This window comes from Apis dorsata, unplaced genomic scaffold (genome assembly GCF_000469605.1).
Source record: "Apis dorsata unplaced genomic scaffold, Apis dorsata 1.3 scaffold_989, whole genome shotgun sequence".
In the NCBI taxonomy this organism is placed as follows: domain Eukaryota; kingdom Metazoa; phylum Arthropoda; class Insecta; order Hymenoptera; family Apidae; genus Apis; species Apis dorsata.
In genome coordinates this window covers 48047-60364 of record NW_006264092.1, presented here as the reverse complement: position 1 = coordinate 60364, position 12318 = coordinate 48047, and the positions used below count along the sequence as shown (strand labels likewise).

General features: G+C 28.1%; 1 protein-coding gene across 1 annotated transcript in view; it reads right to left on the bottom strand.

Moving 5' to 3' along the window:
• LOC102672040 (transcriptional activator cubitus interruptus-like) overlaps positions 1 to 12318 on the bottom strand; it is an 87028-nt gene that overhangs the window by 27138 nt on the left and 47572 nt on the right. The window contains exon 2 of the mRNA XM_006624056.2: positions 1 to 140. The gene's annotated coding sequence lies outside the window, so the exon portion shown is untranslated. The remainder of the gene's footprint in view (positions 141 to 12318) is intronic.

Here is a 12318-nt window from a genome sequence, read left to right as displayed (position 1 = left end):
CACCGCCGGAAGTCCCGTTGCCGGCTGCCCCTCCACCTCCGCCCCCACTGCCACCGCCACCTCCACCACTCGCACCGCTATTCGCTCCGCCACCGCCACCGGTGGCTGCACTGCCGATCGCCGTCGTGCTGCTGGACAATCTGGAATGAAAAGAAATTTTAAATTTATAAATGATCATATGTGTCTATATTTCTAATTCTGGAGAAAAGGATTCTATCTATGAGATAATATTCTCGTTCAAAAGTTATAAAATCTTTGCTATTGTTTGGGGTAAAAATTTTATTAATTATTTGAGGTTGTTATTTTAAAATTATTCGAGATAAGAATTTCAATTGTCTCATATGGAATAATATTATTTTATGATCTTATTATTTTAAAGTAAATCTTAAAATGATAAAATTGTTTAATTGGATGTAACTCTTAGTTTTAATTATTTTAGATTTAAAAGAGATAAAATAAAAAGAAATTAAAAAATATCTTTATAAATATTAATAGAAAATAAATTTCTATATGAAATTTCTATATGAAAGAAAAAGTTTATAATTATACAGTGCATTTTTGCAAATTGGAATTAAACAATATGAGAAAATATCAACGATAAAAATATATATTAAGAATGATATATTAAAAAATATATATAATATATATAATAATTTATTTAAAATCTATTATTTTCAATAAAATGTAATGGAATTTTATTGAGAATAGAAGATATTTTAGAAATTTTTTAGGATTCTTTTTAAAATGTCAATACACTTTATTTAATAGATCTATATTTTATGTAAACTTTTTAAAATATTCATTTCTTGATTAAAAAGATACATACAGTTCATGTATGTATCTATATGAATATTTAATAAATGATAGTATGATTATTAATATTATTTTATTTATAATTTTAAAATTAATTACTACTTAATAATGTATTTTTTTTTTTCTTATATCAATACGAGGTTTCATTTTATTGATATTTTATGTTCAAAATTGATAAGAAAATTTATAATATTAATAAGCAATCTTCGTCTGCAAAAAAACTAATTAACATATTTCAAATAACATGTTAATTACAATACATTACATTATTTTAGATTTAAAAGAGATAAAATAAAAAGAAATTAAAAAATATCTTTATAAATATTATAATTATTATAATTTAAAATTGAGAGTTGAAAAGTTGATTGAAATTATATTAAATTTACAGTTATTATAGTCAATTCATGCAGAAAAATTTATAGCTCGAAAAATTAAAATAAGCAGAATTTCATTAAAAATCACATTGTTAAAATTTTATTAAGAACATCATATCCTTCAAAAAAATAATCTAGACTTTCAAATTTACAAAAAAGAATAGATCCCAATTGTTTCAAAGAAAAACTAAACTAAACTTTCTTCAAAGCGACGTTTGTCATTTTGATGAACGATTAAAGAAGCAAAGAAGCTTTCTCGAAACAGAGACATAATTCAACCAGGGGATTAATCATCCCGAAAGGACAATACAAAGAGAATAAACGCTCGTTTAACGAATGAAATTACGACACGCTCGAAGCCGCGACAAATGGCGCATGTCACTTCGTCAAACATTCTATTTTTGTCTTAGTCAACAGGATCTTCTAGAAAGAAGAACAGGTGTCTTCTAGCAAGGCCGAGCTTGTTTCCCACCGTGTTCCTGAAATCTATGTTCGAATTTTTCCTTTTTTTCAATTAGACAAAGATGTGTCTCAAGAAATCGAGAATAAGAAGAAGTCATTTATAAATCCAAGAACTGCGAGTAGAGCGCGCCACAGTTTCGATCCTAAACCGTGGACCGTTCGTTACGCATGAAATATCAAGAAATGACGCGTGTCTCATATACCACTGACCCTGTTTATCTTTGAAAATTATCGCTGGTACGCTTGTACACCTTTTGTGCAATTTTATTTTCATCCAATTACTGATGACGAATTAACTATAAAAATGTTATTGTCTAATATAAAGCATTTTATTAACAATTTTGTTCTAATTATATATTACAATATATTATAATTTATTACATACTAATTTCGAATGTATCTTTCTATCTTTGAATTTCCAACGACGAAAACTTTTATAACTTTTTTTAAAGTTTTGATGAGTATATATTAAAAAAAATTAAATATAAAAATGAATATCAAAAATTGTAAAAAAAAAAAGGTCAAAAAAATTAATTTTAATTAAAATAAAAATTCTTATGATCATTATCTTAAACAAATTACTGAATTAAAATAAAATAACTGAAATAAAATAATTCTTTATTCGTCCATTTAATACAATTTAAATAATTTCTCATCTTCGTGAATACTTTCGACTAAATATAAAGCATAAAAATAGAAATTTCTCCATATTCGGTCATATGACGAGAATCAAGGGGATAATATCTTTACACGATTGCGATCCAAGAAGTCCGTTTTTATTATTCATCCATGATGTGAAAAAGGACAAAGGGGATACAGAAACTCGCAAGAATAAAGCGGCTTGCGTTTTGACTGACGACCATTCGCCACGCTCGAATCATCAGGAAATGGCGCGTGTCTCGTAGTTTCAAAGATATTTTCTCTCGACAGTTTAGTCGTTAGTGCCTCTTTACGAGCACCTCTCTCTTTCTACGAGGATCCGAGATTCTTCGAGGATTCACAAAGGACCGTCAGGTGGCCTGAGATCTTTATTGGAAACTTGCTGAGAGGACCTTGTGTCCACCGAGAACCTTCGTGTAACTCACTGCCAAGGTCGTACACTCGTGGAATTTCTTTGGTATTTAGTTGGATACTTTCGAGAGAACGAGTAAATTTTGCTATTATAATTTTGTTAAAATTTGAAAATTATTGGAAAAATTAATATTTTATTGTTATTTGAAGAAGATCGTATTTTCTTTTTTTTTCCTGTTAAATATTATGTACATCAACATATTAATTTAATTTTTAGAAAAGATTTAATTGTATACAAATTGAAGAATTCTTTTTTTTTTTTTCGAAGAAAATATTTCTTTTAACAATTTTGTAAGATATAAATATTTAATTGATGTCTTGTATCTCTCAGAAATTGTAACTTTTATGAACATTTGATAAACAGAACGCAATCTTAAACTCTGAAGTGAAAACGTTTATAAAGGGATCGTAGAAGTCAGAGAAGTTCATTAAAATCACGGATCGGTATTTTACCATCTGCCTTTAAATTAGCTTGTTTGACTGTTTCCTGCATTCCAGTACGTGTTCCAAGAGAAATTCCTGATATTTACGTCCACCCTTCTTTTCAGTCATAAATTTTTATCCAGGGAACGTATGGTTCAGTAACTAGACGCGTTTCTACTCCTCGTGTCAACAAGAACGATTTTATGGGGACGTTCATTATATCATGAGAAAATTAATGAATTGAAATTCAGTAGCTCAAGTCAATGATTTCCGGTTTCCATTCATTGCATATTCTTAAATATTTTCCAAAGTATATTCATCAATTTCATATTTATTCGATTAATTAATTAAGTTTCGTATCAGCGACATAAAGAATTCAGTATTTAACCTGTTAAAAGAATTCAATTAATATTCTATAACAAGAATAAGGATTCCATAGAAAATTTCAAAAAAATTAAAAAAAAAATAGATATTTAGATAGACAAATGAAAATATAAGGAAAGAATATAATGTGGAAGATTTGAATATGTGAAAAAATGAAAACATCAACGAAATGTGGAAAAAAAAAGTTGTTAGAAGATAAATTATCAAATGGAACAAATGTTGGCAGACAATGGAAGAGAAGTGATAATTTAAACGCGAAATGAATCGCGAGGAAAATAATGAAGAAATACGAAAGAAATGGATTACAATTTAAAAAAAAAAGAAGAAATTATATTTTCAGATTTATCTTGTTTCTCGTTAATTGCTTATCGTATTTGTTTTTACTGTGTTACGAGGAATAATAAAATGATATGGCGTTAAAAGCAACAGGCACAAAGATGGAGCCACGGAGAATAGAGACAGCAATTGGCGCGTGTCATAACGTTTTAACGCGTATTACGATGTTTGAGCCGGTCCCTGTCTAAATATTGGCTCCACACTGGCGCGAGTTTGCTGAGCAAAGACAACCGACACGACTGTTTGACTTTACTTAGAGTCCACGGATCTCGATTACTGCCTACTCGTTACCTGCTTTACGCGGCCGCCCTGTGTTAACAGGTTTGTTATACAATACGCAATGTGTCGCCACCGAAAAATTATGAAAACACTTCTTCACCCGTCTCGTTTCTCTCTGAACATTGAGATATTATCTTGAAAACGGTGAATTCTTTCATGATAAAGATTTGTAAAATTAGTTTTGATTTAAGTTCATTTTTATTTTTATTTCAAATTCATTGATTTATTTGAAAATTATCTCTATATTATAATTATAAATTCCAAATTTCAAAGATTTTTTTTTCAAAAGTTTCAAAAATTCACATTTCTTGAAAATAAACTTATTTTGAAATTTTTAGAAATTTAAAATTTTGTGAGAAATGTTAGTAATATATTCTTAATTAAATTAAGAAAAATCCAAATTTTTTTAATCTTAAGATTTTTTAAAATTTTCATTTAATAATATCGTTTTTAAATTCCGAATATTCCAAATTTTTTAAAAAAACTCTCTTTTTAAATCTCTGATTTCTTTTTATAAGTGACATCGAAACATTTACGATCCATAGAATCAGAGCATAATCGAGCATAATTTATTTTATATTCATAGAAAGTTAAAACAACGAAAGAAAGTTAAAGAAAGTTGAATTAAAATCACAATTTCCATAAATTTTGCTAAGACCGCAAAAACCAAAAAAAAAAACCAAAGCGATCAGATACTTTCGTTTCAAGAAATAGGCCAATTTCATTTCAAAGTTCACGATGAATTGAAATGGGGTCGTAGAGAAGCCAAGGAACAAAAATTAGGACGCTTTGACAGGCTGCTTAGTACAGGGCCGTAAAAAGCTCGGCCACGAGACCAGTGAGAAGGGACAGGGGACATAATTACAATGAAAACATCGTCCATCCCGTCGGCTCGACATCTTTTTGCCCATTGCTTTCTACGCGCTCGTTGCCTAACGAATGACCAACAGAGATGGAAAATAACTTGCCAAGGGAGGAGAGAATGAGACCGATTCTATTTCGAATCCTGCTGAGTGCCAGATGACTCGTAGTGTACGCTTCTATCTCTTCCTTTTCTCTCCCTCTTTCTTTCTCTTCCTTTTTTCCGTCGAATCGCGTTATCTCTTTCCTTTCTAATGTCTCTCTTCCAACTCTCTTTAGTTGTTTCTCCTTTGTCAAAGATTTATTTCATTTTTTTTTTTATTTTATTTTATTTGTGAAAATTTTATTCTTTTCTTGTGAGGTTAAAATATACGGATGAATGTTGTTTCATTGTTATTATTTTTGAATTTTTGAAAAAGATTTTTTTTATGATAAATATTGACAAAGTTTTATTACATTTTACTTATTATATCTGTTTAAAATAAATTAAATTCTAAATTAAAATAAGTATTGCAAAAAAATGATTACACATGTTATTAGATTGTTATAGATTTTTATAAAATTTTATATTGTGACATGATATGTTCATCCTATTAATCATTTTGAATTGTATTGTGTTACAAATCATTGAACTCTTTATTATTTTGAAATGCAATAATATGATATAATACAAAAATATATAATATATGTATTTTTATATTATATAAAAAAACAGACAGATCTTTAAAAAATAATAAAAGTATAGAAGAAGAAATTTAGAAATATAAATAACAAAAATCGGTTTTTAAAACATTAATATTTTGAAAAAAAATTTTTAAATAATATCAAAACTTGAGAAGTTAATCTTTATAAATCTCGGTTCAGGGAACGATAGAATAAAATTTTTATGTCGTGTTCACCATTTATCCCTTCCGTTTTTCCACACCGTCCTCCAATTAAGTTATTATTAATTTCTCCTTCGGTGTTTTTCTCACCGTGTATGTTCCATTCCCTTTCCACGCTTTCCGGGGCTGACAGTCGGCGAGGAACAAGGGACACGGAGGGAGGATCGACAGATAAAACTCGAGTCGTTAACTCGACACGCCGGAAACCGACGCATCTATCTTTATCTACGGCCCGTCTGCCGGCGAATCTGGGATCTTCTTGAAATTCCTTCGGCCTTCGACGGCTCCTTTCTCTCGTTTCTTTCTTCTACTTCGTTACGACCGATTTTCTTTTGAAATTCTGACTAATTCACTTATTTATATATAAAATTCTTATACAATGTCTTCTTGATCGATATTCCTCCATTTTTATTTATTTAATTTCTTTCACGCTTTATTACCTAATATATATAAATTTTTTATATCAAATATTAGTATCGAGTTGAATAATTCAATGTTTGAAATTTTATTTCGGAAATCATGTGGAATATTTTTCTTTGTTCAGACAAGTATATTAAATTGTGATATTAATTGGGTTATAAAAATAAAAAATATTAAATGAATTTCGAACGAATTTTAAATTCTGTCAAAAAATTTTGCTAAAAAATGAAAATTTGAAACTTCGAAAATGTATGAAAAATTTATGATCATTTTAGTTACTATACATCATACATAATGTAATTATTAAAATTTATGAAAAACTATTTACATTAAAATTAACTTTAAAAAAATTTATCATAAAAGAATAATTATTATTTTAAATTTCTTTATGTAATGACATTATCAAAAGATTAATGTTAATATATGTAATGATAACATTAATAAGATTAATATACTTTCATATTTTATTTCTTTTCTCCCTAATATAAGGAAAATAAAAAAGATGTTATCGATTTTAATTAATACAAGAATTCAAACATATGTTCCAACTTATTTTTGCGGATTAACTGGTATTTATCGCAACTTTCGTTACGTCTTAGTAGGAAAAGAAGGGAAGCCTGGTGAAGTATTAAGAGTCGCAAGCTCATTAACAGGAACTTGTGGTAATGAGGCAAGCTAAGCGCTGCTCAGGAACATCTGCTAGGTTTCCCTTCTGTTCTAATGTAAAATTAAGAACTAGAGGTCAGAAGGAAGTCTTCCACATAAATAAAATTTGAAAGAAAATTCATAAATTTTTCTAGTTTTCTAAAATCCTTTTATAAAAATCCATCATTTTCAATATCATAAATAATATTTAATGAGTATTTACTATATTTGTTTTCTAAAATTATTTAAATCAATATAAAATTTAAAGATATTTTAAAATAAAATTATATTTTTATCTTCTTTAAATTTTCTATTAATTAATTTCTAAAATAATTAAAATTTTTTTTATATAATAAAATCAATCCTTTTAATGTAACAAATTTAATGTAACTTTTACATCAATTCATTCATTCAATCAAATTAATGGAAAAAAAAAAAAGAAATTATTTAGAAGTATGGTATGGTCTTCTAATCTAATTTAATCTAATCTATAATCCATTTTTAATCTATAATTCAATTTTTATATTAGATTATATAAACATTGATTTAACAGATAAAATTTTAACACGTAAAGTTAAATAAAATTATTTCAAAAAGTTATTTTAATAATTTTTTATTTAATATTTATTCAGTCAAACGACAAATCAAATACTTACTATTTAAAATTATTATTTTATTCGAAATTTTAATTAGTTATTTTTTTAACAGATTGAAGTGGTTAATCAGTTATTAAACAATCACCTATATCAAAATTCATGCTATGAACTCATAACGTAGTTCAAGAAAAGTTTTTTGCAAATATCTTGAAGACTATCTTGAAGACTAAGATGATTATTCATAAAAATATTGTTCGAAATCTCCTCTCCAAAAATCAAAATTTACGAGAGAATCCCTTTTCTAAAATAATTATCAAAATATTCTAATTTATATTCTATATTAAGTTTAAATCATATTTAATATCCATACATTTAACATAGCATAAATGTTAAATATAAATATTAAACAAATAATAAATCGACAAACTTTTTGCTAACCAAACGATTGACAAAATTTCCACGAACAGAAGTTCAAAGTTTCGTTAATCGACGCGAAAATCCCTGGATAAGCAAGGTGTCGTCCATTTCGAAGTGACTAAACACCAACACATACCGAGAGAGACGAGTTTCACGGCTTTGCCTTGGATTAAGTCGGGAGTCTAACACTTCCACAGGGTTTCAGGTTATGATATTTATTCCCCCGGCTCGGTGAGCAAGCCGCAGGATGATCGAGGGGGAAAGGAAACCATATGGGCGACGTGGCACGCGCTTCAAACGCGGCCACGAAAAGAAAACGAGTCGTAGCGGGGAAAAGTGGGAATTTTTTTTCCCTCCGAGTATCCGTAGGATCTATTCTTGATTTAAGCTCTACTGGAAAGGAGGAAATGGATCAGGAGAACAGTTGGTAGCGATTGAAGAGGTGGATGGAACGATTGAGTATAATAAGAGTTGACAGGTGTCACGCGTGGGTGGAGTACGTGTGTTGGTGTTTATCGATGGAGTTATTAATTCGTTTGAGAGGCTGGTAACGCTTTTTGTTGATTAATTTGGATTGGTTGATAGGCTGTTGAATGATTGATGAATGGTTGGAATCGGGAAAAGTAGTTTTATTCGTGAAAAAATTTAAATAGTAGATAATGAATGGAGATTGATGAAGAAAGATCGTGAATATATTAATTGCAGGATTGAAATAAATTCTTGTTCAAATAATTATTGGAATTAAATTTTAATTTTAATTCTTATTTGCTAATGTTACTTCAGCATAAATAATATTATTTAAATAATGATATATTTAGAAGATTATTTTAACATTTGATATATTATGTGGTATTTAGATTTCATTAGAAAAAAATATAAAGATGTTTTTTCATGATTTTCACTGAAATTACTTTTCTTAAATTTATTTATTTATTTAACAGATATACTATTATCGAATTATGAATGTTTCTACAAATATTCAAATATATTTGAAAATATAAAAGTTTAAAAAGTTGCTCTCGAAATATTTTTTTTATAAATGAATATTGCGTTGAGAAATTTTCTCAACAATATGAAAAAAAATATATAAATGTATTAATAAATATATAAATGTAAATATATAAATGTATTTCTTTTCGTTTTCATTGTTGTACTTCTTAATTTAAAATGAAATCTATATATTTGTAAAAAAAAATTTTTTTTTAATTGGTTATTTTTTACCATTATTTAAAATAATCGAATGTTTTATAAATAATATGTTTTATAAATAATTTATTCTTTTGGATTATTAAAGTAGAAAAAATATTCTAATTTTGAATAAAGACAAAAAGTTGGTATTTTTTTCCGTTACATAACACTCATTTTGTTTAAAAGCTTTTACACAATTGTCTTTTTTTTTCTTTTTCTATTTTTGACTTATATTGGATAAAAAAGAAATGGTTAATATTCGAGATATAAGTATCTATGATACTTGAGGCGCTAATAGAAACACACACTGTCAATTTCAGCGATTTTCTGGTAATTTTGTGGACCTTGTCCACAATTCATCTCGTTGAGTTTGGCACCTTGCCAGGGACGCGTCGAGCAACGAGCGTCGAAAAGAGCCAAGAGAATTTCTTACTGCGAAAAGTCGTGAAATCCCATGTTGTGCGGGGTTATTCTCCTCGTTCATACGGATATAGTCTTTTAAACGACGTTTTCACGGGGTCGTAGTTCATTTGCGAGACTTTATATTTAGCCCCACGATTGCCTGAGAACGAACCTGTAGGGTCATTCTTAATCATCCGACCAAAGCTTGATTTTCTTTCTAATCTTGGATTATTTGTTGAAATAATAGAATGGAATAACGCAATGTTTTCGAAAATTAGTAGAAATTTTAATATATTTAAAAATGCAATATTATTCTTACTTAACTTTATTATATTTAATCTATTGAATATTAATTATTAATTAATTTTTAATTAATTAAAATTCTCTTATCTAGAATTTATGGTATCTTTCTTAAGTTTCATCTAGTTTCATTTAGTTCTAATTACTTGGCCCAATCGACAGAAAACGATCCATAATTTCATTATAAATTATTTCAACGTGCAATATAAGTATAATTTGAAAACAGTACTAAAACCTAATACCAAAATCGCAAAATGTAAAAATATAAATAAACAAAAAAGAAAAAGCTGTTTCTTCTCAAAATAAATCAATTCATAAATATGAATTTCATATGGAAACGTATCGCGATTATAATCTTTGTTCCGTCAATCGATAAAGAAGGAATTTTCCCTCGTCGAACGGTCCAAAAAGTCGGTTAATTTCAAGAAATCGTTCACCATAGTGAGTACATATTACAAATCCAGCAAGAAACGTGTTCCTCGTCAAACGGTTTTCCGATTCATCGAGCAACAGTTCGAGTCCATAAGTATTCCCTTAATCGATCTTATACGTCTCGTGAGAACTGGCCGCAATGTTTTCGTGGCCAAACAAACTGTCCCTCTCCCCCTCCTCTTCCTGTAAACACCTCGACAAGGGCTAAATGAGGGCCTCGTTAATCAAGATATTTACACGCGAGCGCGGTCGCCGTGGCATCGATATGCAAGCCGTGGCCGCGGCTCGATCGAAGCCGCTCCTTCGTTGAAAATCCGGCCTAACGCCGTTCTACGCTAACGTGTTATTTATAGGCTATTCGAACGCTCCGTAGCGCCTCGCGAGAGTACGTGAGTCTAATTCATTTAAAACGGATACACACATTCGCGGCGAGAATTCGTCCATAGGGGGAGGGGGAGTATGGAAAGAAGACAGCGGTTTCGAGAGCTCGTTACGACGGAATGTTTCTTCGATTAGCATAACGAATTAATATTACACTGGTCCTACCACGGGACCGTGTTGAAACGCGACGAATCGCGAGATGTAGAGGGAACCTGTTGCGCCTGTTCTGGAGCTATTTATTGAAGCGACGACGAGAAAGGTTCTTTTTTTTATCGCTTGTTGTTGAAAGTGTCTGATAAATATGTCAAAAATGTAGAAATGTTTTGTATACATTGAAACGAGTTAATTCCTTCGAGAGTTACGGTCCGTTTTGAATGTGCTATGAATTTTACGTCGTTTTTTATTATACCTTTCTGAGAGGCAAGAATATATATTTCAATAGCTTATAAAAATATATTTGATGACTAATTTTTTTTTAAGTATGTTCATATTTCTGAGCATCTATAATATTATTGAATCTGAAATAATTGAGATTGTTAAAAAAGACAAGCCTATTTTCGTTTTAAACGAAAATGGCTTATTTTATGAAAAGAGTTATTAAAATTTTTTCAATAACGGAATCTAAAAGTTCCTAAACAGTTAAACGTAAAATATAATAAATTAATTATTGAAATTAAGATTTTAAAAAAATGCCAATGTATTCAATTTTATAATAAAATATAGTTTTACCATTATAATGTGAAGTTAAAAATAAAAAAAAAATGTTTATTACTTATTTTTATATTATGGAATATGAACATATGAAATACATATATGTATCATTTTTTTTTCATATTTATTATTATATGCATTTATATTATATTTTTTATTCTTATTATATTATTCCAATATGTAAATTGTATATATATCATTATGATGCTAATATATTCATCATTTCTGCTATATTATGATTTCCGTTATAACAAATATGATAACCTAACTTTTAAAGAATTAATCAATGAAATATTTTATTAATTTTTTTTGGTTTTGAGGATATATTATATATATATATTATATATATTTGTTTCTAACAAAAGGAACTCATCACTTATTCTTTTTTTGAAATTTTTTCTAAATGAAAATATAAACTAATAATTGTTTAAAATATAAAATGAATTCAGTACGTTAATAAGAGGTAATTAAAAAAAAAAAATAAATTGATAAAAATATTAAAACTGCATTAAGGTAATTAAATATGATATAATTTCTAATTACATATACTAATTAATTATAATTTTTATAGTTATTAATTATCAACTATTTCCATTTAAAAATAAATAATGCACAACAGTACAAGTGAAATAAAAGCATAATAATTTGTACTAGAACTATCTATTATTTAAATTTATGCGATTCAAATATTATACAATTATTTATTTCATATCTACTATTATGTAAAGCTACACGGTTTATAATTACTATGATGTAAAAATAAGTCAAGTTCTATTTACTTCGCTTAATCTTTCGCTAAATCTCTTTTAAATAGAGTAAAAAAAAGAAACTATTGAACGATCAATTGAAGAGAAAGAAGAAACATCTTACTCGCCGATGATACCATTTTAAGAGAACTTTCTTGGGATTAAAAGAGCGATCAGTGGATGTGCCTTGTCT